This window comes from Fistularia commersonii, chromosome 18, assembly GCF_037954325.1.
Source record: "Fistularia commersonii isolate RoL2024-O1a breed Wild chromosome 18, RoL_Fcom_v1.0, whole genome shotgun sequence".
Classification (NCBI taxonomy): Eukaryota; Metazoa; Chordata; class Actinopteri; order Syngnathiformes; family Fistulariidae; genus Fistularia; species Fistularia commersonii.
In genome coordinates this window covers 10,744,466-10,772,314 of record NC_141301.1, presented here as the reverse complement: position 1 = coordinate 10,772,314, position 27,849 = coordinate 10,744,466, and the positions used below count along the sequence as shown (strand labels likewise).

At 40.4% G+C, this 27,849-nt stretch overlaps 1 protein-coding gene across 4 annotated transcripts in view; it reads left to right on the top strand.

The window, feature by feature from the left end:
• Positions 1 to 1,902: 1,902 nt before the first annotated feature.
• Positions 1,903 to 27,849, top strand: part of LOC147224359 (galactosylgalactosylxylosylprotein 3-beta-glucuronosyltransferase 1) — a 74,982-nt gene continuing 49,035 nt past the window's right edge. For 2 of the 4 annotated variants that reach the window (XM_086164970.1, XM_086164968.1), the window contains exon 1: positions 2,422 to 2,545. The gene's annotated coding sequence lies outside the window, so the exon portion shown is untranslated. Of the gene's footprint in view, positions 2,546 to 27,849 lie in introns of all 4 variants that reach the window. The other 2 variants (XM_086164967.1, XM_086164969.1) reach the window with 2 other exon arrangements.

The window sequence follows — 27,849 nt, the reverse complement described above, 5'->3', positions numbered from 1 at the left end:
TCAGACCATCAAATTTTTCAGATCAATGCTTCATATGATGACCCGACAGAAGAACCTTGAATTTTCAGCTTTGCCGGCCGTCAGAAACAGCACTGTGTGTGCAATCATGTTGTGTTTGCGAGCTGAATAGTGATTTCCAGTCTATTTTTAGGTCTGTGTACAGGCACATTTCAAAGGATTCATATATCAAACTGGACACATTCTCACTGGTGGGTCATTTAGAGTATCACGTACACCTGGCAGGAAAAAGAGAGGAAGACAAATTCCTGTCTTTGAGCTTTACTTTCCTTTTTTCAAATCAGCATCAACTGAGAGGAAGTCACTGTGTCATAGCACAGAGTTAGTACAGTCGATCTAGTACAGTTTGGGTTTACTAGGGCTTTAAAATTTCGTTTTTTAAATCCCAAAGTCCTACTTTGCGAAATAAGAATGAACTGCCCTGTGGGTGGGTTTATCATCCTCACTGTGCAAAAAACAAATATAAAAGGTGAAAGGCACGAGCTCATCACACGGATCGAGACAAGACAAGATTCTCTTTAGGTCATGATGTTTTTTTACTATAGTTTAATTGCTATCACAACAATTTGGAATACCCATTTGATTGGAAACACAAAATCACATATCGCACGGTATAATGATTGCTCGGATGAACCCTCTGATTGACAACTGATAGCATCTGTTTTTGAATCCACACTGAACAAGCTGTTTTCAGTGTTTCCACCCACAATAAGGTCGCAGTGGAACACCCATTGCTTTCAGTAAATTGTTCTGTCAAACATCCATGTCACACTCTCATGCTTTTTGATTCAGTACCTCCAGTAATGAGAGTCCCAGCTGACCGACTAAAGCTCGAAATACTGCATGACACTTTGCGGCGAAATGTTGCAGGCAGTTGTTAAATCGTCCAGGAGCTTTTCTTCAGGTTATCCAAGCTTACAGACCGGCAGACACCATCATGTTGGTCGCTGTGCACTGAACAGCAATATAGTGATTTCAATTCCGTCTTGGAAGCTTATTTCTTAAGAAAAAAAAATGTAAACGCGGACATAATGTCTGAGTTGTTTTCTTACAGGACACTTTTTTTGTGCCTCACAAGCTGTTTCTGGTGTAACATCTGGGACTAAAGCTCCCTTCAGCGAGTCCACCCTGGCGTTTCAGTCCGCCTGGCAAGAGCCAAGTCTACCATTTCAGCTCAGAGGAGGTGAGCTGGCTGAGGGGACGTTTTTTTGGACCCTCAGACCAGACGCTGTCTCACCTCCAAAGAAGACAGCCTCTTTATTCACCGGTGCCTGAAATGAGTTATTAAGGAGTTTTTATTTGGCGGCGGACGTCTAATGGTGGATTTGGCATTGGGTAAGTGTCTGCCAGTTACCGAGGCCACAGTACCATCCGGAGTTATAATGCAGATTACTATAGAAAGCAAGAACAACCTTTAACATGTGCATTCAAAGTTTTGCTCTGTTACACACAATTTCTCTAACATGTTTCTGCACGTTTGCCGTTGCACCGCCAGTCGGGCATGAGGGAATGCTTTATATGTGTCACCATTGCTGCTCTACCAGAATTAATTCATCAGCATATGCTCATGTCTTATACAGTGACGCACTCCAAGATATTCTCTTTAAAAGACTGTATCGGGGATGAGGGATCTATGGAGCGAGGTCCTCTGGGCATCTATACGTTGCAAAACTGCCGACAAGACAGGAAAAAAAAAACAAAAAAAAACACTCCTACCCTTTGTCAACCACAACAAGAAAATAAGTCTCACATAAAATAACATCATGAGGTGAAAATCCAAGACGTCTGTCTTTGTTCGTGGGACCACTCCTTCCTCAGCGCCTCTCTTTCTCTCATCACCCTCTTCTCTCTAATACCCTCTCTCCAAGCACCTCCCTCTTTTCTTTCTCTCCATCCCCCTCTCTCTATTCAGTGCTGCAGCCCACCCTGCTCCAAGCTTTAATGGTACATGCCATTAGAAAGCCCATCTCTGGAAAGGGAGGAGGGGAGGTGGTCTCAATCCCGGCAAAGAGGCTACTTTAGTCCCCCTCAGCAGAAGCACATTCACAGTTGACTATGCACACGTAAAGCTGTCTCATCTGTCACGACAGAGCAGCCAGCCTTTATGAGGACGAGACAGAAGGGACAGAGAAATAGAAAAAGAGGAAACGGACAGAGGAGAAGAGAGCACACGTTGCTGCTTCTCTGACATCTACGCTCATTTGTGCCTGTTTTGGCATGCATGAGCACATGAAGAGGAGAGAGGGGAAAGAAGGAAAACAAATCCCGGGCGTCTGAGTCCTCCCCTTGCTCTATACCTCCTTCTGTTCTAGCTCCATCATCCGAGGCATGAATGCGAGTGTCAGACGGCATGGCAGAGTAAAAGAAAGGGATGCCTTGAATGCAGCTTCTCTCACCACAAGGGACAAGGAAGAGGACAGGGGGGACAGCACACAGCAGGGACTAAAGCAGGATTTCTAAAATGAATGGGTGTCCTACTGCCGCATGCACAGGGAATAGCAGTCGCACATTGAAGTCTCTCAATAAGGTAATACATTAAAATAGCACTTGTCCTTTTTTTTTTCCCTTTTTTTTTCCAAACTGTGTCTGATTGGTTAATGTCTTGGAGGTACTTGGAAGCGTACACGTCCAGAATGACAAAGATTAAACCATTTCCCTGTTGATCATGCTCGGAACAGCAGCGAGGAGATTGCCATCTTTGTCCCTGGGTCACCGCGTTCAGCGGTACAGTCGGAGCGAAAAAGGGGAAATCTATGCATGTTGCATGCTGCGGCGGCTGTGTGAGCCCCGGAAACAACAAGATCCAAAGTCGGCTTGATGAAAAAGAATTGCTGATAATCCTCAGGGTGAGCGTGTGGGTGCTGAGGTGGCAGAAGGGCATGTAGAGATTTCTGTAAACTGACCAGCACAGCCTCTCTCTTCAGCTGTGCTGGTCAGTAAGCTCAAAACTGGATTTAGAATCAGTAAGTTAAAAAATATACATTTTGGTCTCAGTTTGTTATTTAAGTATCAGTTCCGTGAAGAAAAAAAAAAATTACAGGCAAAAGAAGACGCTTTTCTTTCTGGACAAAATGCATCGGATGATTTCCGAGGCGAATCTGGTAGAACACGTCCAACTCGACCCTGGGGAGCCGCACACTTCTTTCAAAACAGAAAATAACTTCTCCACAGAAGCAGATAAAAGAAAAGGACATCAGCTTGAGAAAAGGGAAGTCTGAGATCAAGTAAAATGGGCTGTATATTCCAATTTTTTGACACCTGCCCAGGAAGTCTGGGCAGCCTGGCCTTGGTTGGCAGATGCAGTTGTTGATTTCTTGAACTGCCAAGGTAAAGTAATGTATGCTCGGGTAAAGAAACAGCCTCACTTTATTTCAGCCAATTTTTTGTCTACCAATGAGGTAATAAATGCATGTCTGACTGTGTGTGTGTTAGTGTGTGTGTGTGTGTGTGTGTGTGTGTTTGTGTTCATCATTAGCAGAAACAGGAATAGTGCTGCTGCCATCATTGACATCATTGACTGTGGGCAGCTATGATTTTGCAAAGTTCCGCCTATTATCATAGTTACATGCCTTGCTTGATTTTTAAACCGTACAACTTATTGCAATGATAGAAACAGCTTATTTGCCATTCATTCAACTTCAAAAGTAATTCACATTTTTACGTTTTTAATTTTTTTTCCTCCTCGTTAATCGTTACGTAAATCGTTATGGCCAAAATATTTGAAACCATGCCCAATCTCAATCCCGTTAATAAACTTGTGATCGAAACTTCAGACACTGTCAACATTGTCACTTTAAAAATGGCGTTATTCCTGGCAGATTTATTTTTTTATTGGATCGCATTAAATGTACAACTGCACTGGCATAAGTGGCCATAAAGTGTTTATTTTTGCAGTTTGCTCTGACTTTCAGGAGTCACATTGGAAACTCTTACTCAGCGTGAATGAAGTGCAAAAGGTCTAGAATTCAGTCGTTAATTCTTACCCATGTGTCGAGACACATGAGTAAGAATTACACTATTCCTGGAAATTTTGACTGGTCATATCACCCTGAAACACATCATGATGTTAGACTCTCTCTCAACATCAGCCCTACATGTCCGAGAAGGGCGACTCAGCCAGAAAGACGTCCAAAAAGAACACCCGTACCCTGATTGTCAGATGAACTCCTGATTTAAAATGTCTGATTTTTTCATCGGATATTTGATGAATGCTTCTAGATTGCATGTCTTGTGGGTCTGCAAAAATCAACAGGGTTCCCTGCTAATTAATTAACCCTTGTGTTGTCTTGCGGGTCAAAAGTGACCCACTACCATGTTTCATTGTAGAAAAAACACCTTAACCTATCTTTTTCCAACTTGAAATTTTATGACTTTCCCTAAAGGGACCCCATCATTAGAAAAAGTGATACTTTTTTTTTGTTTATGTTTCCATGTGGGCTGTACACCACTAGGGTACAAAGATTGTCTTATGGGTAATTTTTGACCCGTGAATAATAAAAGCATTTAAACACCAGAAAAAGTTCAAAGGCCACACACAAACTCTCTCTAATATCTAATACACATATACACACACACACCTACAGACACACACACACACACACACACACACACACACACATAAACATGCACAAACATATGTATGTATATAGTGGATTTTTTTTGTATGTTTTATCACTTGAATTTCACACTTCATTTCAATATATATACACATATAAATATACATTTGTTTTTTATTTATTTTTCTAGTACTTGCATTTCACACATTATAGCGCTTTAATTTTTTTACTTTTTTTTTGACAAATTTTTTTATATTTCATTTCAAGATTTATCTGTGGATTCTTCTGCTCTGATTCTACACCCTCTGTCTGTTCTGTTAACCTTATTTTTTTTTTCTAATTGCATTCAATATTTTGATATGTGGTGTTTTGAGCCCAAGATCAGATCATGAAAATATCCCATATTTTCCAGTGCGTGAAATTCATACCCTCAGTTCAGGTCCCCAATGTCTCACTGAACATTCTCACGTTCACACATACTGTCCTACATGTGCTAAATAGAGTTGATGTTGAAAATAGTTCACAAAGTCAAGCAACATTTTGTTGTTTTGTTGTGTTATGAGAGAAGTGTTTTTTTTTTTTATAATTCACTTCCTAAAAAATATAAAAGAAAAACCTGGACAAAAATGTACCAGATTATTGACTGTTTTTTATTCCCTTTCTATATAATTAATTCAGAGATAATTACTTCAAATTTATATAATAGCAATAATAAACCTTAACTGTGTAAAAAAAACTGGTATGACAGTTGGTTTTTGGTAAAAAAACAATAAATACATGATAAAAAATTGATTAAATTGAGTTAAATTGATAAATAACAGGGTGTTTCATCAAACGAAATAGATTTTGGATTTAAAATTCAATTAAGCCGCTTTATTTTGGGGCTTTGGTAGTGCGGGTCATTTTTGACCCGGAGGACACAGGGAGTGAACAGAATGTTAAGATCGCACAAGGGTTAACATCAGGATCTGTATTGAGAAGTAGAAGTGCATAGATCCCCGTAAAGACACCTGACTTGACTTCTGTACCCCTCTCCCCATCAAACTGCAATTCAACTATTAATTTGCCCTGTTGTGTCTATCTAGTGCATGATGGATGCAACACCTGGTGCCCTTTGCTCAGCCTATCCGCTAATGCAATAGAGCCACGCACCTTGCCCCCAGCTGTTTCTCACAAGGTTGTTAGCATTATCCAGTACCTCTGCGGCCTCCGAGCATGTAGGCTACAAATTTAGTTTCGGCTCAGTGTGGCAATGTCAGCAAATGACATCAAGTATTCATTTATGAGAGCAGTCATCTCCTCATTTCATTCGCTCCTACCTTCTTGCGTTGAAAAAACAAAAAAAATAAATATACATACACGCAATGCCACTTTAGCCCCACTTTACAAAAGTCAAAATGACCTCCAAAGTGTATGCATTTTTTACAAATAAAATAACAGATACAAAAAAAATAAATAAAAAAAAGGTTCAAATCAGCATGTGTTTCACATACTGTACATACATGTGGAATAAAAATACCAGCCCAGGAGCGCTTCACACATCAGTGCACCGCTTAATAACATGTATGGAGCCTGACAAGACGGAGGGGGGGATTAGACTTTGCATAAATGTTTTGAAAGCTATCGACCAAGCTGCTGAGGTCTGGAAGCAGAGGACAGCATGTGGGTGCTCGTGATGCATGTCCTCCTATACCGGGAGTTCGCAGATATGCAAAGGCAGTCTGAAAATTAGGTCACGGATGCTGACAATCGGAGAAAATACATCCGATGGACAAAGCAGAAGAATAGCAATCGCTTTTCTAGAACCGTAATGTCCGTTGCAGGATCTTTATTTGATTTTTAGTAGCTCATGAAATTGTGGCATTATCGATCATGAAAACATCAAGGTAAAAATTGCTTTACGCAGTCTCTCAATGTACATCGGCTGCCTCGGCTGATAGCTAACATCTTACTCAGATAGAGACGCGTGATGATATTGTTTGACGGTGGCTCGCAGCAGTCCCGAAAGCTGGGGCTTAAAAACAAACTGGACGCGTGCCACTTTTAATGAACAGCTTAAACGAGGAAAAAAAAAACAAACAAAAAAAAAAAACCCTAAGAACAATCTGCCGGGCCTTGCAGCACTCTTTTTGGACCTCTGTGGATTACACTCCGTGGGGCACTTAAAATCTGTCTGGCTGCCTATTAAGACAGCCACGATTCTGGCTCATTAATGTCCTGCAGAGGAATTAGAATAAACGCTGCTCCACAGGCTTGCGCTGGCAGAGGCTCTCTCCCTACTCTCCAGCAGCATTTCTCCCCTCCAGGGAGAGCAGTTGTTTGCCTGAGGAACATCAGAGCTGCTTGGAGTGACCAGCAGCATCGGATAATTAGATTCTCAGGTTGTAAAAACTGCTTCCGTCGTTGAAATTTTGCCTTTTTTTTTTTTCCCCTCTCAGCAACTGCAACAAGGTTGCTGTAATGAGTGCGTGGGATGACCATATTCCCTTCAATGGGAACTCGGGCTTAAAATCTGTGATTGTTTAAGCAGCTCACTTCAATTTTTCATGTTGCAACATTAAAAAAAAAAATGATAAAAAATCTCTAAATACTTTATTTGTAAGAACATACCCATTTGAGGGAACCAACTACTGTTAAATTGATGGAAGGAGGAGAGGATTCCACTCTTTAAGTGTGTCAGCCAATGTTCTAATTAAAAGTGTTATAATCGCAAGAACAGAATCATTTCACCAGATTTAGTATTGCATTTCAAAATTCTTTGTCATTTGTGTTGAGTCCATCTGTGTCTTCTGCTCTTAATGATGGTGAATAATTAAATTTCATCATTCTTATTACACTCTGGGGTTAAGCTTTACATGCTTTGGACTACCAGGTGAATTTAGCCCTTGCAAACGGAGGCTCGTTGGTGACTGTTCTTGTTTTTAGATTCCTGTGGGTTAGAGACAAATTCTGTCAGAAGGCTATTACATAACCTACATTGTCCTCCTTGTCGGCTTTGCATTTGTTGGTTACTGGTCAAAACATAACATGGTTGTAGTTTTCTGTATTTGAGCTAAAGCAGATTTTACTGCAGACCTTTCAGACATCCTGTTTCTGTTTTTAGAACGCCATAAAAATGCTGGCCTGAGTATCATTGAAATAATCCATTTGCCGTTTGTAATGCACAAGGCTCCCCATTTTCTTAATGAATTATTTTGGTTTAATCTCATTTTGTGTATTTGTGGTTACTAACACCCCCCAGGGGCTGCACTGCTGTCTTAGAATAAAAAAAAGGAGGCATTAGAGGCAGCTGGCAGTGTGGTGTCACAAGTGTTCACATTCATCAGGCTGGAGATTAGAAAACAGAGCAAGGATGCTACTGGAGGCGCTGATGTTCAGTCAGTGCTGGATATACAGACACATAGCACACAGTGCACGTACGCGCACACACACACACACACGCACAGCTTACAGTGTCTACAGGCAAAAACAATCAACAAAGCTCCTCAATGTAAAATATATTTTGCTGCACATAGTAAAACAGCTTCTGGTTACGGTACAGTGTTCAAGGGAGGGGCCACATAACATTGTAGTGTATTATATCCTCAGCCAAGCAGTAGGTGGCGGAGGTCGGGAAGTGATCATTTCAAATAATGACAGAGGTCGTACCCCATCATCACTCAGTCCACAAATGGTGATCTTACTTGACAGTAGCAGTGAATACTGCCTGCAAAGCCAGTTTGAGATCAACCACAGGAATACAGGACACTGAATGTGTGTAATATAAACACAAAATGTTATCCCAAAAAGGTGGAGAAGGTTCATTGGAGACCCTAAACTGCCTCTCTTACCATCTCCATATGTGGCCATGGTATTGGTCCAGGGTGAGCTCTGCATCTCGCCCAATTACCTCTGGGATAGCTCCCCGTGACCCTAAGTGCAGGATAAGAATATACATATTTACAGACAGGTTGAGGTTATGAGGAGTCTGTAGTTTTGGCTTGAAAATCTCTATATGATTTACTCTTGTGTCCTCTGTTTGACAAACATCGATTACCAGACTTTTAAGCAGCAATTACTTTAAGATTTGGCAACAGCTATGACACGCACCATTAAAAATTTCCTGGTTTAAGGGCAGAGTCAAGCTCTCTCTATTATCCTCTTAAGAACTGTGTATTATTTTTTTTTTTTTTAGTTTTTTTTTTTTACTTTTATAAATCCTGCTCTAACAAGAACTAAGAGTCTGTCCACCTCTACAAGGAGAAAGGCTCACATTATGGAAATACAGAGTCATTATTTACAGAGACAACAATGGTGAAAGGAGAGAAACGGCCATTCCCAGGTGTGTTTGGTGCGCTTTAGTGCATTTATCAATCTCATACAGTCACAATAGCATCCTGAGTTAATTATGTAAGATATCTTTGTGAATTACTTGCTAACAGATTTTTAGTATTTGCTATAAGTAGGAAATCACCAGAGATACCCCCTGTCTGGGTATATAGAGATATTCACGTTGGAAGTGTAGCCTGGAATGTGGAGAGTGCTATATGTTAACAATAAATACAGCAATTTATTCTCACAGGCACTTGCAAAAAAATTCAGTGCATATATCAGTAATGTAAGGATTTAAGACAATTTATAAACGCAAACAATCATAGATTTGGCGTTTTATTTAAGTCTTTTTTTTTTAAACAACAATTTTGGCTTCCTGAAGACCTGTGTGAAACAATAAAGTGCCCATCTGATTTACATAAAGTTTTTCTTGCTTGTGATATTCTTCTACACTTCCTGACAACTGATGTTTATTGATCTGTTTATTGTTGATTTCAACTCCAATTGTTTGGGTCAGAACAGCTAGCACTGAATTAAAAGTGTATCCAGCAGCTGATGTACCAATAAAACAAGATCCGCACCAACCTGGTACGTGTCAGGGTAATTAAGGATTATAACTAATTAATGAAGTCGGGTTGCTGGATTACATGCATTTAATTTCATGCAGGGTATCTGTTTTGAATTACTACTTTTAAATTGCTAAAGATGCTCCTTAAACACAAAGCACAATGGTTGCATCAGAAGTTTTCAGTGATAATTCTTCCTAAGACTTCACAATCCCGTTTGTCAGGTCCTTTGGAACCTCTTGAAGTTGTCGGTTCTTCCCTTTTCGTGTAAAAGAAATTGGATTGTGAAAAGGGGCTTTTTGTTTTGTTCATTTTTTTCTTTGGTAAAAAGAAACAACACAGTTTCAAAAGAGCTTAAGCCACTGCTTTCTTTCCCCCGCTGAAGTTTGTAAGATGTGGAGATTCAATTATTTGAATGTATGAAAAGGACTTATCTGCATTTGTTAAATAAAGTGAAACAATTTCTTATGGTTCACTTTCAACAGGCACTCCCTTCTGTAGGGAGTGCATGTTCTATCGGTCTCATTCCGAACGTTTCTGTTGGATAAAAAGTATCAATGATGAAATATCCATCCATCTTCCACCGCTTATCTGGAGTCGGGTCGCAGGGGCAGCAGCCGGAGCAGTGAGTCCCACACCTCCCTCTCCCCCGCCACATGGTCCACCTCCTTCGGGGGGATCCCAAGGCATTCCCAGATCAGCCTGGAGACATAGTCTCTCCAGCGTGTCCTGGGTCGTCTCCTCCCAGATGGACATGCCCAAAATATTTGAATAGTTGGGTTGTCTGGGAGGCATCCTAACCAGATGCCCAAGCCACCTCATCTGGCTCCTCTCTATGCAGAGAGGCGGCGGCTCTACTCCGAGCTCCTCCCGGATGACCAAACTTCTCACACTCTCTCTCTCTAAGGGAGAGTCCGGCCACCCTGCTGAGAAAACTTATTTCGCCCGCTTGTGTCCACGATCTCGTTCTTTCAGTTGCTACCCACAGCTCATAACCATAGGTGAGAGTGGGAATGTTGATCGACCAGCAAATTGAGAGCTTCGCCTTCTGGCTCAGCTCCCTCTTCACCACATCGCACCAGTACAGAGTCCGCATCACTGCAGACGCTGCACCGATCCACCAGTCGATCTCCCACTCCATGGTTCCCTCACTTGTGAGCAAGTCCCCGAGATACTTGAACTCCTCCACTAAGGGCAGTAGGTGGAATGGCCGGAGTAGCCGTTTCCACTTGAGCACCATGGTCTCAGACTTGGAGGTGCTGATCCTCATCCCAGCCGCTTCACACTCTGCCGCGAATCGTTCCACTGATAGCTGGAGATAATGGCCTGATGAATCTGACAGAACCACATCATCTGCAAAAAGCAAAGACTTGAGCCTGTCGCCGCCAAACCGGATCCCCTCAATGCCCTGGCTGTGCCTAGAAATTCTGTCCATAAAAGTTATGAACAGAATCAGTGACAGAGTCCAACTCCCACTGGAAACAGGTCCAACTTAAAAACAGCAATGTGGACCAGGCTCTGACGCCAATCATACAGGGACCAAACAGACTGTACAACAGGGGTTCATTACCCGGAGCACCCCCCACGGGATTGCCCGCGGGACACGTTCAAATGCCTTCTCCAGATACACAAAATACATGTAGACTAATTGGAAAAACTCCCATGACTCCTCGAGGTCCCTGCTGAGGTGATAGAGGTGGTCCACTGTTGCACAACCTAGATGAAAAACCACACTGCTCCTCCTGGATCCGAGGTTCAACAACCCTGCGGACCCTCTTCTGTAGCACAACTGAAGGAGCCTCCCTTACCAGGGGGGCTGAGGAGTGTGATCCCCCTATAGTAGGAGAGAAATCCTGCGATCCCCCTTTTTAAAATGGGGATCACCACCCCTGTCTACCAGGCTGACAGCACTGTCTCCGACATCCACGGAATGCATCAGAGGCATGCCAGCCAGGACAGCCTTACAGCATCCAGAGCTTTGAGGAGCCCAGGGTGGACCTCATCCAGTCCCAGGACCCTGCTACTAGAGAGCTTTTTGACTCCTTCATCAACTTCAGCCCCGGAAATAGGTGTGTCCACTCCAGAGTCCCCCGGATCCGCTAACTCACTGGAAGGCATTTCAAAGGGGTTGAGGAGGTCTCAGAAGGATTCCTGCCACTGATCAGCGTATCAAGTTGATGTCGGCATTGCCCCACTCCAACTGTACACAGTGTTGACAGAGCACTGCTTCCCCCTCCTGAGCCCCCGGATGGTGGACCAGAATATCCTCAATGCTCACCGGAAGTCGTTCTCCATGGTCCCCCGAACTCCTCCAACACCCGAGTTTGTCCATTGGCAATGACCAAAGCCGCATGCCGCTTGGCCTGCCGGTACCGGTCAGCTGTCTCCGGGACCTCACAGGCTAATAAGGCTTGATAGAACTCTTTCTTCAGTTTGATGGCATCCCTCACCGCTGGGGTCCACCAGCGGGCTCGAGGGTTAACCCAACAGGCACTGACTGCTTTATGGCCGCAGCTCCAATCAGCCACCTTGACTATGGAAGCACGGAACACATGGCCATTCGGACTCAATGTCCCTCGCTTCCCTCAGGACGTGGTTGTAGATCTGCTGGAGGTGGGAGTTGAAACTTCTTCTTACAGGGGAGTCTGCCAGACAATCCCAGCAGACCCAGACGTTACCTTCGGGTCTGCCAGGTCTGACCGGCATCCTCCCACACCATCAGACCCAGCTCACCACCAGGTAGTGATCAGCTGACAGTACTGCCCCTCTCTTCACCCAAGTGTCCAGGACATGTGGTCACAAGTCCAACAATATGACCACAAGTGGGATCAAAGAACTGTGGCCTAAGGTGTGTTAGCGCATAGTGCACATATGGACACCTTTATGTCTGAACATGATGTTTGTTATGGACAATCCGTGATGAGCACAGAAGTCCAATAACAAGACACCGCTCAGGTTCTGACCGTGGGTGGCGTTCTTCCCAATCACGTCCTTCCAAGTCGCACTGTCAATCCCCAAGGAGCATTGAAGTCTCCCAGTTGAGCGAGGGAGTTTCCCAGTAGGAGCCCTTTCTCGTAGCCCCTCTAAGAAGGCTGTGTAAACTGAACTGTTGTTGGATGCATAGTCACAAACAACAGTCAGAACCCGTCCCCTCACCTGAACTTGGAGGCAGGCTACACTCTTCAAAATATAGGTGCTGAGTCAAGGGGCAATCGATATGCCCACACCTGCCCAGCGCCTCTCACAAGGGGCAATTCCAGAGTAAAATAAAGAGTCCAGCCTTTCTCGAGGCCTGGTTCCAGACACCACACTGTGCATCGAGGTGAGTCCGACTATATCTAGTCAGAATCTCTCAGCCTCGCACACCAGCTTGGGCTCCTGGCTCGCAAGAGAGGTGACATTCCTTGTCCCAAGAGGGATGCTCCGGCCGCCGCCTGACCTCCTTGGCCCTTCCTGTGGGTGGCGAGCCTGGGGGAAGAGGGACCCATGTCAGTCCTTTGGGCCGTATCTGGCCGAGCCTCATGGGCCAAGGCCCGGCCACCAGGCACTTGCCATCGAGTCCCGGCCCCGGGCCCGGCTACAGAGAGGTTCCTTGGTGACCCGCGTCCGGGCAGAGGAAAGACTAGATCCTATGTTCTTCTTCTTCATGGGGTTCTTCTGAGATGATGATGAAATAATAATTAAATGAATAATTGAAAAAGCTTGGAGTAATTGGTTTAAACAATACCTGATCTGTATCTTATTTTTCCCAACATTAAATTTTTAGTATTTGCAATGACAAAAACCAGAAACAATCATATTTTGTTCATTTTTTTTCCCACAACTTTGTTTGTTCCCATTTCATGTTATATGAAAAATGTTGATTACTAAAAGAAAAAGGAAATATATTTTTAATGGTGTATGTATGTTAGTACACAGACAGTGGTAAAGCTACAACTCAGCAGGCTTTCGATAACATACCTCAGTATAGAATATAGTCTGTATTAAACATGAAAGTAATGCGTGATGTTATTTTTTTTTTTTTTACTGTAAAGTAGTATTGTGTTGAGATGCAGCAATTACAACATCACTGTAAATGTCAAAAACAACTGTTCTAGAATTGAGGGCACATTTTCTATGACTACATGGCCTTTCTCTGATGTTATGTAAGGTCTGTGAACAGCTGATGTCTGAAATCTGGTAGAAATGCCAGTTAGCTAAATGATTTTCCCAATCTGAGACCAATCAGATTCACTAATCTACCCCACAGAAACACCATTAAAACCATGACAGTATATCCAACCAAGCTGAATTGACTGAATTCATTTTCTGCCACGCTGCAGACATGGTATAAAATAGAGTTGGCATAAAGCTGACTATAGGATTTTCTTGTGTTTTTTTTTCCTCTGTGTATGTAGAGGTAATGTAAGCGGCAGTTGACTGTTCTGTGAAAAAGATAACGGATAACCAGCCATTTGCAGCATGTAATTACTCTTGAATGAATTTAATGTTTTTTTTTCCTATGTGGTATAAAGATGTTCAGAGCCTAAAATCCTCGAACTAAGATGCAGAAATATGGCAGAATAATATCTATACGAGACTCCACTACCGGAGGCCCTGTTTAGAATCTCGAGACATGCAGCTCATGTCAAAACACATGCAGTAAGAAAGTCAAATTAATTTTACGGGATGTTAAACCCTTCATGGCGAGTAGCTGTCAGGTTTCAGTGGCGGAAGGCTATAATGTAATATATTTGTTTTTATTTTTTTGCGTTTCCGCTCAACAAAGTGTCAGTGTCAGCATTACGCTGTGGAGAGGGAATAATGACAGGTTTTAGCCAGCCTGTTATTGTTTTCCACACCGCATTCATGATATTTTATGTGCAGAGGGCGTAAATTACAACACTCGCGATGTTGTAGCCTAGCATTAAAACAACACACTTGCAGCGTTTCCCTCATCTTATATCAAGATGCTGTGTTAATATGCCACCAAGGCCTGCCTTGGTAATTGAGAATTATCGGATAATTTCCTCAACAAAACAGGACATCTTTGATCTGTGTGTGTGAAAAATCAAATTATCACAACTATCTTAATTTAAAAGCCAAAAAAAAAAAAATTGACCTCTCAGAGCATTTTCTGTACAAACGTTTTATTCGCTTCAGGCAGTCATTGAGAGTGCCATGTGCCTGATGAGTGAGCAGCAAACTTGACCTGCTTAAACCCTGTATAATTTGACCAAAAAGTCACTGAGAGTTACTCATTCATAAATTAGAGATGAAACAGGTCATTTTATTAATCATTTATATAAATAACGCCAGTGTACAGAGGATGAAATTGATGAAGTCAGTACCGATGATGATGATGATGGTATCACAGATAATAATTCTATGAGTCCATGTGAAAATGGAGAAAAAAGTTACTGTGAAACTACAGGAACTGACAGATCCCTTCCCTTCTCCCTCTGTTTTAATCTGACCAGCAGCAATAATGTGCAGAATACATATGCATTCCTGACGGCTACAGCCTGACACCCCTCAGGCTGCAGCCACTGAGCTCGCCATTATCATCTGACTGCAGAAATTATATTTCCGATTATCTCCTTGAGAACGCGCAGAACTTATTAGAGCAGAATTTAAACAATAACTTCAGAATTCATACTGCATAATCTGTAGATTATCAACTGGACATCTGCAACCCCATTTTCCACTCCTTAATTCTCAAAGTCCTGCAGGGCGAACATTTGAATGCACGGTACATAAATATGATGTCGGTTAACAGTTGGAATTGACTGCACAGTGATAATTAAAAGATTTACATAGTTAGTGTATGCAGCGCACCATAAAAGACTCAATAAACCTTATTGGGCAGGAGAGTTACAACCGGAGTGTTACGTGTATTTATATTCAGACAAACAGACCATTCCAACCCAACATTAATAGGATTTTGGTCATAAGAGGTTCCAAAGATCTTCAATGAAAATGATCCCTTTGAAAAAAATCTCACTGAGTAGATGAAAATTCTGATCAGGAAAATGTCAGAAAAATATCTCCACCTATGTGAAGGTGTATATTTATGATGTGAACATGCCTGAGTGAAATATACTACTTGGTATTTGCTACTTTGCCTGAACTGTAGTCTTGCTGCATGCCAAGTTTGATACTCAGTATTCTATCACACAGGGTCCTGATGAGCCCTGCATCTAAAGTAATGTTTGTTAGCTGTAAATGCAAGTGGCTTAATGCTGAGTTGAAGCCATTTAACCTTTTAGTTTGTGTATAACCAATACCTTAGTCTGACTGGGCGATGATAATTATATAATCTCCTAAAGATATCTTTTTTTGTCCAAACGCTTAACCATGAAGAAAAGAGATAAACTTCTATCACAGTATTGCGTAAACCAGCGCCTGCATGTATTTGCAGCAAAGCAGGAACGATTGATTTAGGAATTAATTTGTCACAATGGTGTCATTATAAATCTTGTTATTACTTTTGGCGCGTTTTTTTTTTTTTTTTTTTGTGCAATGTGTTTCATTTCACACCACAGCACTTGTGGTATAGTGAGACCATTATTTACCGCTGCAAATAAGACTCTGCTAATTTACATGCAGCGTACCGTCATTGCTAAAGATAACTCTTGACAGAACAATGTGCGAACTGAGAGGAGGAGCTGAGTTATAATACACAGTGGGTTGAAAGCATGAAACAAATGCCCTTGCGTGATTGATTGCATGCTATAAGCTAATGAGATAAACAGGGCCTGAATCGATTCAGCTGGGTAGGAATTATGCCACAGGGGCATATGCAGCAGTGTGCAGTGACTGTATTGACACTCATATATTCAAAGAACTGCTAAAAGAGACCGGGCAGCGCAATTTACTAAGAACAGAGACGTGCCCTCCTGTGCTAGTTCAGTCGGGGTCAATACTGCTCAAATCTAATCGCATCAATGGGATCTAACAACTTGTGTACTTATTGCCTGACATTCACTGCTGAGGATTCCCTTTTTTCAAGTCAAAGAGGAGAGCATCATGCATTAACAAGCCTGAAACAGCAACGTTTGACTGCGGTTGGTGGCGAAGGTGACAGTATGTAAACAGACAAACATAATGCCACTTTCCAGACTATCTGCTGCAGATGCTGTTCTAACAACTTCTGATATTGCATGTGCATTGGCTTACCAATTAAAATCTGCATGCTTCACAAAATCATGAGGGGAGAAGATGAGCTTGGCACCGTGGCTGATATTTAACATGTCTGAGCAAGAAAGAAAGAAAAGGAATGGAGTCCAAAACTTTTCACTCACCATGGAACTGAAACTTAATTTCAAAGTGTTACACATTTAACTTTTTTTTTTTTTTTTTGTGGTTGATTATTTTTAAATGCACTTGAAATTCACTGACTCCTTAATTCCAAGATTCATCACCCCTTTGTCCATTCCTTGGAAGACCTCTTTGTAATTGGCTTTAGTATCTATAACCGTACCGTATTACAATAAAAGAAATTATATGTGACAAAATTTAAATAAATACCAAGCTCCTATACTGTTCACCTGGATTAATCGTGTCTGAAAGCTTTGATATTTGAAGTTGACTTGAAAAGAATCCATTTGCATTTGTTTACATGTTGCATCGTGCCGTGAGCTCAGCCCATGAATGTTCAGATGAAGCATGTAAAGCGGAGCTGCCACAAGGAACATATCCACTGAAACATGGTGTAAAACAAAATTTTATTTTATTTTCTAACTTTACATTGCTGCACCTCCGAGACAGTAGATTATGCCAGAGTAACAGTAGGGAAGCACTTCATGTTTGTTTCCTACATATCTGTTTATCTGTTAATCTTTATATTGTTTGTATTATCATATCTTCTCCTTGACCTCATAAAAAGGGGCAAAGAAATATTGCAGAATTCCCATTTAGTTTTAATTCCTTCATTGTTGGTGTGGATTTCTGAGCCAACATATCTTGACCAATCAAATGCGTGAAGTCAGCTTTACTTTCATTGCTAAATCCTGTCCTGGCAGCATTTATGCAAACACACGTGAGAACATAGAAGGGCAACATAGGAGGTGTGCTCAATGGATTCTGTTAATAGCTTTGCCACTCAAGTGCTGTCTTCGCGTTAAAGGACAGTCGAGGTTACGAGAGGGGGAATCATCAGTCATCATGCAAAGCTGGAGTGGGAGGTACTTTGGAGTCTGGCAGTATTTTTTTCAATAGGACAGAAGTACATTGGTTATGTGCAAAAGACCAAATTTCATCAGTGTCAGTTTGTATTAAAATATTTGTTGTGGTGTTTCATCATAAGCCTTTAAGCTCAACAGAGAAGTGACAAAGTAATTTCACTGTTTTCCATAAGAGATTGTAGAGACAAAGACTCACTTCTCCGTGAAGATCATTTTTTCCTGTGTCATTAGTGTAAGTGTTGTTTTCTTTTTGCTTTAAAGAAAGCACAAGTGCCATTGGTTGCTTTAATGAAAGCAAAACGTGTGTTTTCCTCTATGTACTTGCAAACCGGCATAAGTCACTGTTTTTGTATACACTTCAACTAAATCAGCTTGAGAGTTATTAATTGTTTGATAAGTAAAAGTAAATATCTCTATTAAACCTAAGCACCAAAGGAACTTCAGCCTTTTTATCTATTTTTCAGGCCGTAATTTTCAACATCCATTACAAAAGATGAGGCTGAATGTTGTATAATATGACAGGGAATATCTCCATGAGTACATGCACATAAAGTAATTTTTTTTCATATTATAACTTTTTTTGCCATCCCATCATTGCATAGAGGTCTATAGAAAGGTCAAATGCCTCTGCTATCGCTGTCACGGGATTTGCTGATGTCAGAGTCTAGTTTAAGTATAATTGTGATGAACTCTTAGCATAATAGCGGGTGAAACACAGCAAGAAATCATACACTGAGGGGAAAAGCAGCAATATAGAGAGAAATAGCAATAGATAACAGCTTCCTGGTGTATCTTTATCATTGTATGAGTGTGCAAGCATTTGACGGTGGTCAAGTGGACAAGAGTCCCAATTACTGATAAATTCGTAGGTTGTGTAAAAACTGTGGGGGCTTTTAACATTGTTACCATGAAGATCAACATCATGAAAAATTAAATTCTTAAAAGAGTACTGCAATAATTTGAATTTGTTATATTTCACAAATGTGCTTGAAAACATATCATGGTTTTGTTGTTTTTGTCAAAGTTTTGCTTTTATCACTGAAAACACATCGATCCATATTTCTCATATTTGTCAAAATATCCAGTTATATCCTCGTATCTCAGAGACAAACAATCTAGCATTAGCTGTGCAGAATCACTGTTAAACAAATAGTGTGATTTGACAGTCCGTTTGTCAAATACATATTTATTTCAGTGTTCAGTGCTATTTTGACCAAACACTGCATCTTGTGACCGGAGTGTGTGATATTTGTCACAGTACTTTGGCATACAACACACAGATGTGTCATCACTCTCCCCCAATCCACCCATTTAATGCAAGAAGTCACCACCTCCTGCCATGCATGCGCCAAAATTAAGTTACACCTTTTTCAGGATGTGACTCATAATATTTAGCATCCAAGTTTTCTTTATCACACGGATGGAGATTGAAATGGTTAAATAATAGCACTTAAGGAGTCAGAGTACTGCATATGGTCAACAAATTAATAAAACAAGTTCAACCTTCACATGAACATCTGACAGTTTACTAAACCTTAGGCTCAGTTTCAAGGGTCTGTTTTCTCCTGTTGGTCCTGAGTATGCAGTTTTATGTGCATGATTCAGGATAATAACGAGGATTCACTGACTGCGGATGACTATCAAATTGAGAAAATATTTATACACTCAGAATCTGTGAGCATTTCATGAAAACAAAATGTATCTGACGGCGGTGTGACAAATTACACTCGCTCAAATGCCCAGTGAGATTATAATAACTTTAGGAGATTCATGACCCGATGAAAGCTCAGGATGAAGTGCAGAATGTATATGGAAATATTTTACCTCTTGGTGATTCAACCCTTTCCATGATCTTGACTATAGATATTGCCTTGCCATTGCAAATGGGCTATCAAAAGGCTATGAAGCAAGAAAAAGACCATCTCTATACAGCCGACATCCTGGCCAGATTTTTATTTTTTGTGACACTCAGAGTCCCATACCAGTGATTTGATCTGAAGGCTTCCTAATAGATGCTTAGCCAGGCTGCATGCAGTGATAGTTACATCAGCAAAGGAGCTGGATGTAGGTAGGTTTTAGATATTCACAAAAGTGTAACGGGTGTAGTGTGAGCTTCGTGTAGATCTGATAAGTGCTCAGTGCCCAAAGAACCTTCACATAACCTTATCTAATAATAGCAGGCTTGCGTAAAGTGAAATGCTCCAATATGTTATGGTTTCTCAAGCAGGAACACAAGACAGAAGATCCAGGCCCGCAGATAGAAACAGTATCGATCAGCAAGTCGGTATAAATGAACAGTTATAGAGAAAATGATTCACAGCGTTGCTAGAATCCTGTTGGTACAGCTCATTCCATGTTCTGTTTAGTATGATAATGCTGTATTTACTGTGTATAAATATGCACTCTTGAGCCATTCACACCTGCCACAACAACTTGGTAAATTTACCAAGAACAACGAGGGAAGCTATGAATTTGAAACCTAAATTCACATCAAGAAAAAAAACCCGCAAGCTGTGACGGAGCCCTGATTGTGACTCCTTATCAAAAACCTCTGGTTGTACAAGCGAAAGACAAAGACTGAACATTTCCCTTAGAGTGTGGATTAGCACACCCAGCATGAGGATCTTCAGATATATGCGTGCCAGAATTTTCTGATCAACAGCGTACATAAAATCAAATTTGCTCTCCCCATCTGATACCTCAAGGTTAAGAGACAAACACACAATGTCCCATCTCTGTAAAGGGGCATCAAACTCATCCGCGCACCCCACGGGGAAATAAGCCATTCTGACAAAATGTGCTAAGGTCAATTCAAGACACAATGTCTGCTCCGCGGCCTCGCAGCCGGCGGTCCCTGTGAACATGCGGGTGTTTTCTCTTGTGGTTTCACCTTGACACGGGCACTGCGACGATGGGTTGGTATGTAATTGCCACACAGTCTTTTGTTATGGAGAGGAGCCGAAGCAAGGGATGAACAGACAAGAGGCAATATGCCTGGAACTCTATTACTGTTAATTGAACTGGAAAAAAAGGTGACTGTGGAGGACAGAGAGGCAGGAGAAGCCCAGCGTAATACTAACCTTATCTATAAATGAACCTTTGCTGGTGTGTGAGAGGTTAATTCAGTATCAGAGAGATGGACAGGGTCTATCCACTGACTCATTTGAGAGATAAGGGAGAGATAAGATAACATCTCTTCTCTGCAGGGGGGGTAGGGGAGTAATCGTTGACGCAAAGGCAAGCTTATGCTTTTCAAGTTAAAAATGAATTGCAATGCACACTAATCCTTTGCTTTAGAAGTTTCAGAATAACAGGCATGGAGAATTAATATAGGTTTAAGGCTTTTTATTAAGGGATTGTCATGTTGTCTATTGGTTCTGATGCATTAATCCAAATTACATTTACAGCGCTGGCATTAATTTCCCAGTGGAGTGAGGGAAAGGTAACTTAGACTAGGAGAGGAGGGAGAGGATATAGAGCCTCATTTCTATTCTTTGTGAGAAATGAATTATGATGTGTGTGTGTGTGTGTGTGTGTATTCCTGTAAACACTGCAACTGTGAGCACATCCCGAGGAGAGTTAAGGTTTGCAGGGACAGGAGCTCTCATGGACTCATTCAGTTTTTCGGTCTCTAACCTACAGAAGTCCTAAACAGATGAATAGCAATTAATAATTTCCTGTATTTTCTAGGAATATGATTTGATTATAATTGTACAATGAAAATGTGATGTTTAAAATATCATGGATGGGAATAAGCAGGTGAAAAACGTTTGATGAGAGGAAACGCCACAATCGGCTTGACTGCACTCAATGAATCTAGCGGTAAATAAATAAAATTATGAAATGAAGAAAAACTGTTTAACTTGTGATATTGAGAACAAAAAGGATATAAACTTTAGTATCTATGGCTGATTACAGCTTCCGTAGAAACCTTGAGATAGCAATAGCATGTGCAAAGGCACCTTTCCATTTAAGCACATTTTAACAAAAATACATGACAGTGACCAATAATGAATAATATTGTGTCTGTGATTATCATCATTCTCTGAATAGCCTTAGTGTGAGAGGGCACACTTGAAATAGCTATTAAAACACTTTCATAAATACTTTTTTATGACGAAGATGATGCTGTCTGGCTCAATAAAGATATTCATAGATAATAATAATACATGAAGAAAATTGGCTATTTTTCTTCAGGAGACCGCATAAGACAAATATACAAAAAGTAGTTCTCAAACTTTTAAAGTTTCTGTAAGATCACCAACAGCTCTGCTTGGTTGAAGAAGAAAACACTGAGTCATGGATACAGACAGTGAAACTTCTCTATTAGTACAAAGATGATAGATATTTAATTGATGTGAAGTAAGATGTCAGAAAAATATTTTGTCCTTGAATTTCTATAACATCTTTCAACTTCAGCAAAGGCGCTAGATGGGATTTAAAGAGGCTTAATGCTTCGGGGTAAATACTGAGCAATATGTAAATAGTCCCTTTAATTTGATTTGGATCTGTAAATATTGTAATTCTTGTGGGTTAGCAAGTCTCATCTGCTTTTTCAAGTCTCAAGTTGTGATGACTTTTATCGTAGTCACATAACAGGAGCAAGACATTTAAATCTTCCATGTTCCTTCCATGAAAATCACTAACCCCAGTTTGATATTTACTATCACTTATTACAATCTGATCCCATGGGTAATTCAAATAATTTTCATGTAGAATTTTCAAAAACATCTTAATAGCAGATAACAGGAGTGTAGACTACCCCCATGGTTTTAATACAATAACGTCTTTATCTAAAATGTTTTAAAATACGGTGGTGCGGGATTGTGTTTTATGCCTTCCACTGAATACCATTGGTTTTCTATTGTTGTTCTGTTCTCCAGATATCACTACAAGATGACAAGTCGATGTTAAAAGGGATACACAGTTTGTGCGGTTAGTGAGGTTTGATCAGTCATTTGATTTATCTGGCACTCCTTGTTGTTTGGCCCTTTAGGGGAGGGGGGGGGGCTATGGTGGCCGCCATCTATAAGCAGACTCCATCTCAGTCACGTACTTGGACTTAATAGTTTCAGATAGGGTATCTAACCTGCACAGTCTGTCCAGCAACAGTTGTCTGTCTTTTATGTTGTATATCAGAACCTGATGGATTGCAGAGTAAAAATCAAGGCCCTCGCTCCATTCATCAAGCCAGACAACCTCTTCAAGTATGGTGGCCCCAATGACAAATGAGCACCGAACTCCTGCTGAGGGGTGCGATTTGAGGGTAGGAGGTTTGAGAGAAGCCCCCAGCTTAGCCGAAAAGGACAGTGGCCGCCCAGAATGTTTTATGCACAATACTACAGTTACTCACAGTCTCCAAAAGAACCTTTGTCTTCAGCAGTGAGGTGCGTGACAAATTGTTTGACAGTTTGTTCTTTCCACAAGTCTCACCAAGGCCCCATGAATGAGACTGATGCCGGTGGAGACAACCCTGGACCTTTTTTATCATATTTATTTTGTGAAAACAAAGGATTCTATTGGAGGCTCCCAAGTAACTTTTAGCTTCACTTCCTATTGTCAGAGCAGAAGCATGGAGAGTGCTGATGAAAGGGAAGAGGAAGAAAAACTTGCAAGAAATTGGAGCAATCCTCAATCCTTTAAAGTACTCTGTTAAGTTCTTAGAAAAACGAACACTATCCTAAACATGCTAATGCACCTATTATGCTCTATAATCAGCTGTAATATAGTGACTTTTAAAGCTTTACTCAAATGGCAAAAAAATTAGATTTTTGCAGTTTGCATAAAACTGGCTAAGCCCTTAAAATCCATCGAATATTAACAGCAGTTGAGAATAGCTTTGCTTGGTTTTAGGAATTTATTTCAAAACCAGGAAAATGAATCAATGCCTGGAAATTAGATAAAATGCTGAAGATGCACAACAAGTAGCATAGTGTGTTGAATGACCATATATGAACTGTAGAATACATGATCAAACTATGTTTACACAGATTTTTTTTCATACAACCCAGAATATGAGAAAGCCCAAATCACAGGAAGTGTAAAAAATGTTAAATATGTTAAAAGAAAAAAAAAAATGGAATATTGGAACTTAGTGTTAACGGGAATTGACTTTGTGCCCTTTATTCTAGAGCAGGGAGGGTCAGGCACCTTACTGATGGAGATGATCTTGGTTTAGTACATGATAAGTTATATAAAACTTCTGATCATGAACTGAAAGCCTAACCTAACTGCATGACCCAGCTCACTGGGATGTGTCTTTTATTCATAGTCAACTTAACCATGACTATCTCCTTGACATCATTGTTGGAGCTCTTCAATAGTCTCATTTCCATCCTTTTTTAATGCTCCACACCCTTTATTTTTAGCATATTGAGACACCATAAGCCAATAATAATTTTGGTGACTTTGTAGTGTTTCACACAGTTCTATCTCGTGAGGCAAAATAGATCCTCTTATGCCCAATTACTTAACTGAGCCTTCTTTCTTTTAAACTACCCTTTGCACATTAACAATCTAATTGTCTGTGAAAATATTCTTCCTACTCCTCCAGCACATTCAAAACCATCACCCTCCGCGTACTTTGCAAAGGCAATCATTTCAGCAAGCGTCCACTTATTTTCATATATAAAAAGCTGAATTTGCTGTTCAAGTGATGTACAGTCACACCAATTCCATAATCCTATATTATGTGCTGAAGACAAGTCAGACAAACCAAAGTACCTCCTTGTCGACACATCAGAGCAAAGATATTATTTGGAGATTATTTCACACAAAATGGCCTCCCATGTGAATTACAAAAAGATGAAATCAATCAGTTGGTACTTCGATTTAACATCAAGAGGAAGTTGGTTTCAAAATAAAGCTTTGTTATGACATGGGGAACAAAGTGTCAAACTAACAAATAATCTTTTGATGGCAAATTGCAAAGGGGCAACCCAAGGTCATTCATGCAGAAGAAAAAGTCACCACAACAAAGAAACTAAAAATCATTCTTTCAACTAAACTGAAATACTATGAAATGGCAAAACTACTGACCCAAAAAGAAGATGTAGCGGATGTTGGTTGGCTGACGTTGGACATGAACTTAGAGAAATCCACACAGGACCAAGACACACATAGGTGGAAACAATCAAGACAATCAGACCAGAGTGAAATGCAAAGTCACCTGAAACGAGAGGAAAGGGAGATTTCAAAATAAAACAGGAAGAGCTAAATTAACCAAAATTTTTGGTCATGATAAGTTGAACATTAAGATGTTTAGATTTGGTAAATCAGATATGGGTTGAAAAATGAATAGATAAAAGATCACAGAAAACAAATGCTGGTAATATGAATCTTTTTGCCTTTTTTTTGTTCGAATATCAAATTTTTGCTTTTAATTTACCAATATTGGTCCCTTGAACTGTTTGTGGCAACTCAAAAATATCCAAACTGATTGTACTTTTATTAAATCAAATTGATTCATTTGACTTCTGTTTTTTTTTTGTTTTTTTTTTTTGCTTTTTCTTAAAAGAAAGCCATCCATCCATATAGATTGAAGGCCATGCTCATGCATACCTACTGTACACATTGTATAGTCTTATCATATTACTGGCTGACTCTGACTTTCCATTTTACAGCTTAAGCCAACCGTGCTGCACATGAAAATTAATCTGGTTGCTCTTAAACTTCCCAGGATAATTCTTATCACCAGCGGTTCTGTGATGTGTCTCGTATCTGGTTTGTTTTGATGTTTGCACTTGTTATTGATTTTTTCTGAGTGCTCAGGGTGGTAAATAATCACAGTGGATATATTGCCTTTGATGCAAGTTTAGCTTTGTTTACCGAGGCAGATCTGTTTAATTGCACTCTGCGCACAGCGCTCAAAGCTGTGGAGCTTCATATGGAAATATATTGGATACGAGATTGTGCTTAATTGATCTGATATGTATATTTGACACTTCTTTGTTTAAACCAATATTAAAGATTTCCAATTATTACATTGAGTTGAATGTTTCATAGCTTTTTGATAATAAAGTTCATAATACAAAGTGGTTTTAGATGGATTTAAACTCCTATTCTCTTGCTGATCTAATCAACTGTATATCTTTGGCTTGAACTTTATTTCTTTTCAAGTTGCCTCACATCAAAACGGTTTCAAAACCAAACTGAAAGAGTTAAATAGAGGGCATTGCTCTTGCAGTCATGTGTTATCCAGGCCTAATTATGAGCAAACAAGCTAAATAACATTGGAAACAGTCTTTACCTGCTGAAAAATGTACTTCTCTTGAGGAAAACATGGACATTACCTTACAAACCCTTTTTTAGACAAGATTAAACCAAGGTCAGTGCACTCATATTCATGACTCTGAGGCCAGCTTTTTGGTGCTAACCACATAAAGTATGCAAGGTCTCATCTTTACAGCATGGTCACGATAATTTTTATTTTTTCCTTGCCATGAGCAAGTAGTACACATAGCTGAGGGCCGTCAAAGAGGCTTACCGAGCTCTCTGCTTCAGTGTGGCAGGTGGTCAACAGAAGTCACCTTTCCACACTTGACCAACTTGAGAGCAGGCAACTAAACAAGCAAACTGACCCTATCAATACAACACAAACTGCCAATTTATGTCCACTTCGACAAAAGCATTTATGTGTCCGACACAGAAGGGTCCTCGGTGACTTTCTCTTGACATTGTCCAACAAATGATTGCAACAGATGTCATGCTATAACCACAGTCTGATGCTAAGTTAATAGGTCATTTAATATGTTTCTATGGGATGCGGTTGCAATTAAATCATCACTAAAGTCTTTCCTTCATGAAGTAAACATATGCCAAATCCAATTAAGACACTGTGATCCTGCAATGTCAACACGTGACCGATTAGTACGGTTGTTGCCATTCATGGACCGCAGAGGAAGCATGTCATCTTATAGATAATAAAGAGATCAGACTGCTGTGATTCAATGTGAAGCATAGTTCCTCAGAAGACACTGACTAAACCAGACAGAGCTCTTTCAGCCCATCATTTGTCTCAATCCTCATTGAACCTGTCAGTTGAGGTTCATCTTGTGTGAAATCTGCCATCATGCAGTTTCTGTCACAGGTTTCCAAACCTGACTTGACTTAAACATAAAATGATAGGTAGAAAAAAATAAAGCAGTCTGGATTTTCAGACATTTATATCTCTGACTTGCAGCAGCATGTTGTTCGAGGTGTGTGGAAGGTCATTGGGTATATTTAAATCTAGAGATATAGTCATCATGCAGCTAACACAGCTTCTTGATACGTAACACGTAAGTGAACTGCACAGCACATCTTTATCCAAACAAGACCGGCGGTCCAATCTATGCAGCAACGATGATCTTACAAGGACTTTCTTGTTCTTCCTAATGCTTCCTCGCTCTCTAAGATTACATAAGCCTTTAGTTTTATGGGCAGTGGAGGCCCTCAACTCCCCCAAGCCCCTGTAATTATTCAGACTAGGAATACGACCCGTGTGATTGAATTCAACAGGAGGTGTATTACCTTTCTACAGTGTCAAGAAAAGAACCTCAGGGAGTGACATATAATTGCAACTCCTACAAAATTCGATTGTCAGATAGCGCTAGATGGATTTTCTTATTGTTTGCCTGACTGTAGCCATAGTCCTCAGACAGTCACCTGCAAGTGAGGAGAGAAGCAATTGTGTAATGTAATTGCTGATTAATGTCACCTCTAAAGGAGATTCATTCAGCAAGGTATTTCACATCACCAATAGTGGAATATCTATAAACATATCTATGTTTCCTAAAGTAATGGTATTTCATGCATCTCATTTCATTTTACTGGCATATTAACCAGCCTTATAAACATTTGTCATTTGAGAGGAATTTATGCCTTGGTGGATACTTCAATTCTTCCTGGCCAAAGAAAACCAATGAATTGTTTTCTCAAAGAATGCCTGGGGTATAGGTGCACTTATTTCAAAGCTTGTTTCTTTTATTTTGGATGACCTATTTATGTCAAATAGTAAGGAACACTGTCCAGGCCAATACGACAATGTAAAAACAGATTCTCAGGTTGGGTTAGGCCAGAGAAAATTTAAGTGAACCCTAGAATAATTTGAATTCTCCCTCTAAGAATAAAAGATGGGAAATCTGAGATTAAAATTTGTGTTCAAACCAAAGTACTTAACTGCCAATGAAATAACTGTGTCTTGAACCACACCAGTAAGATATCTAACAATAAAATAAGTCATATCATGTTTTA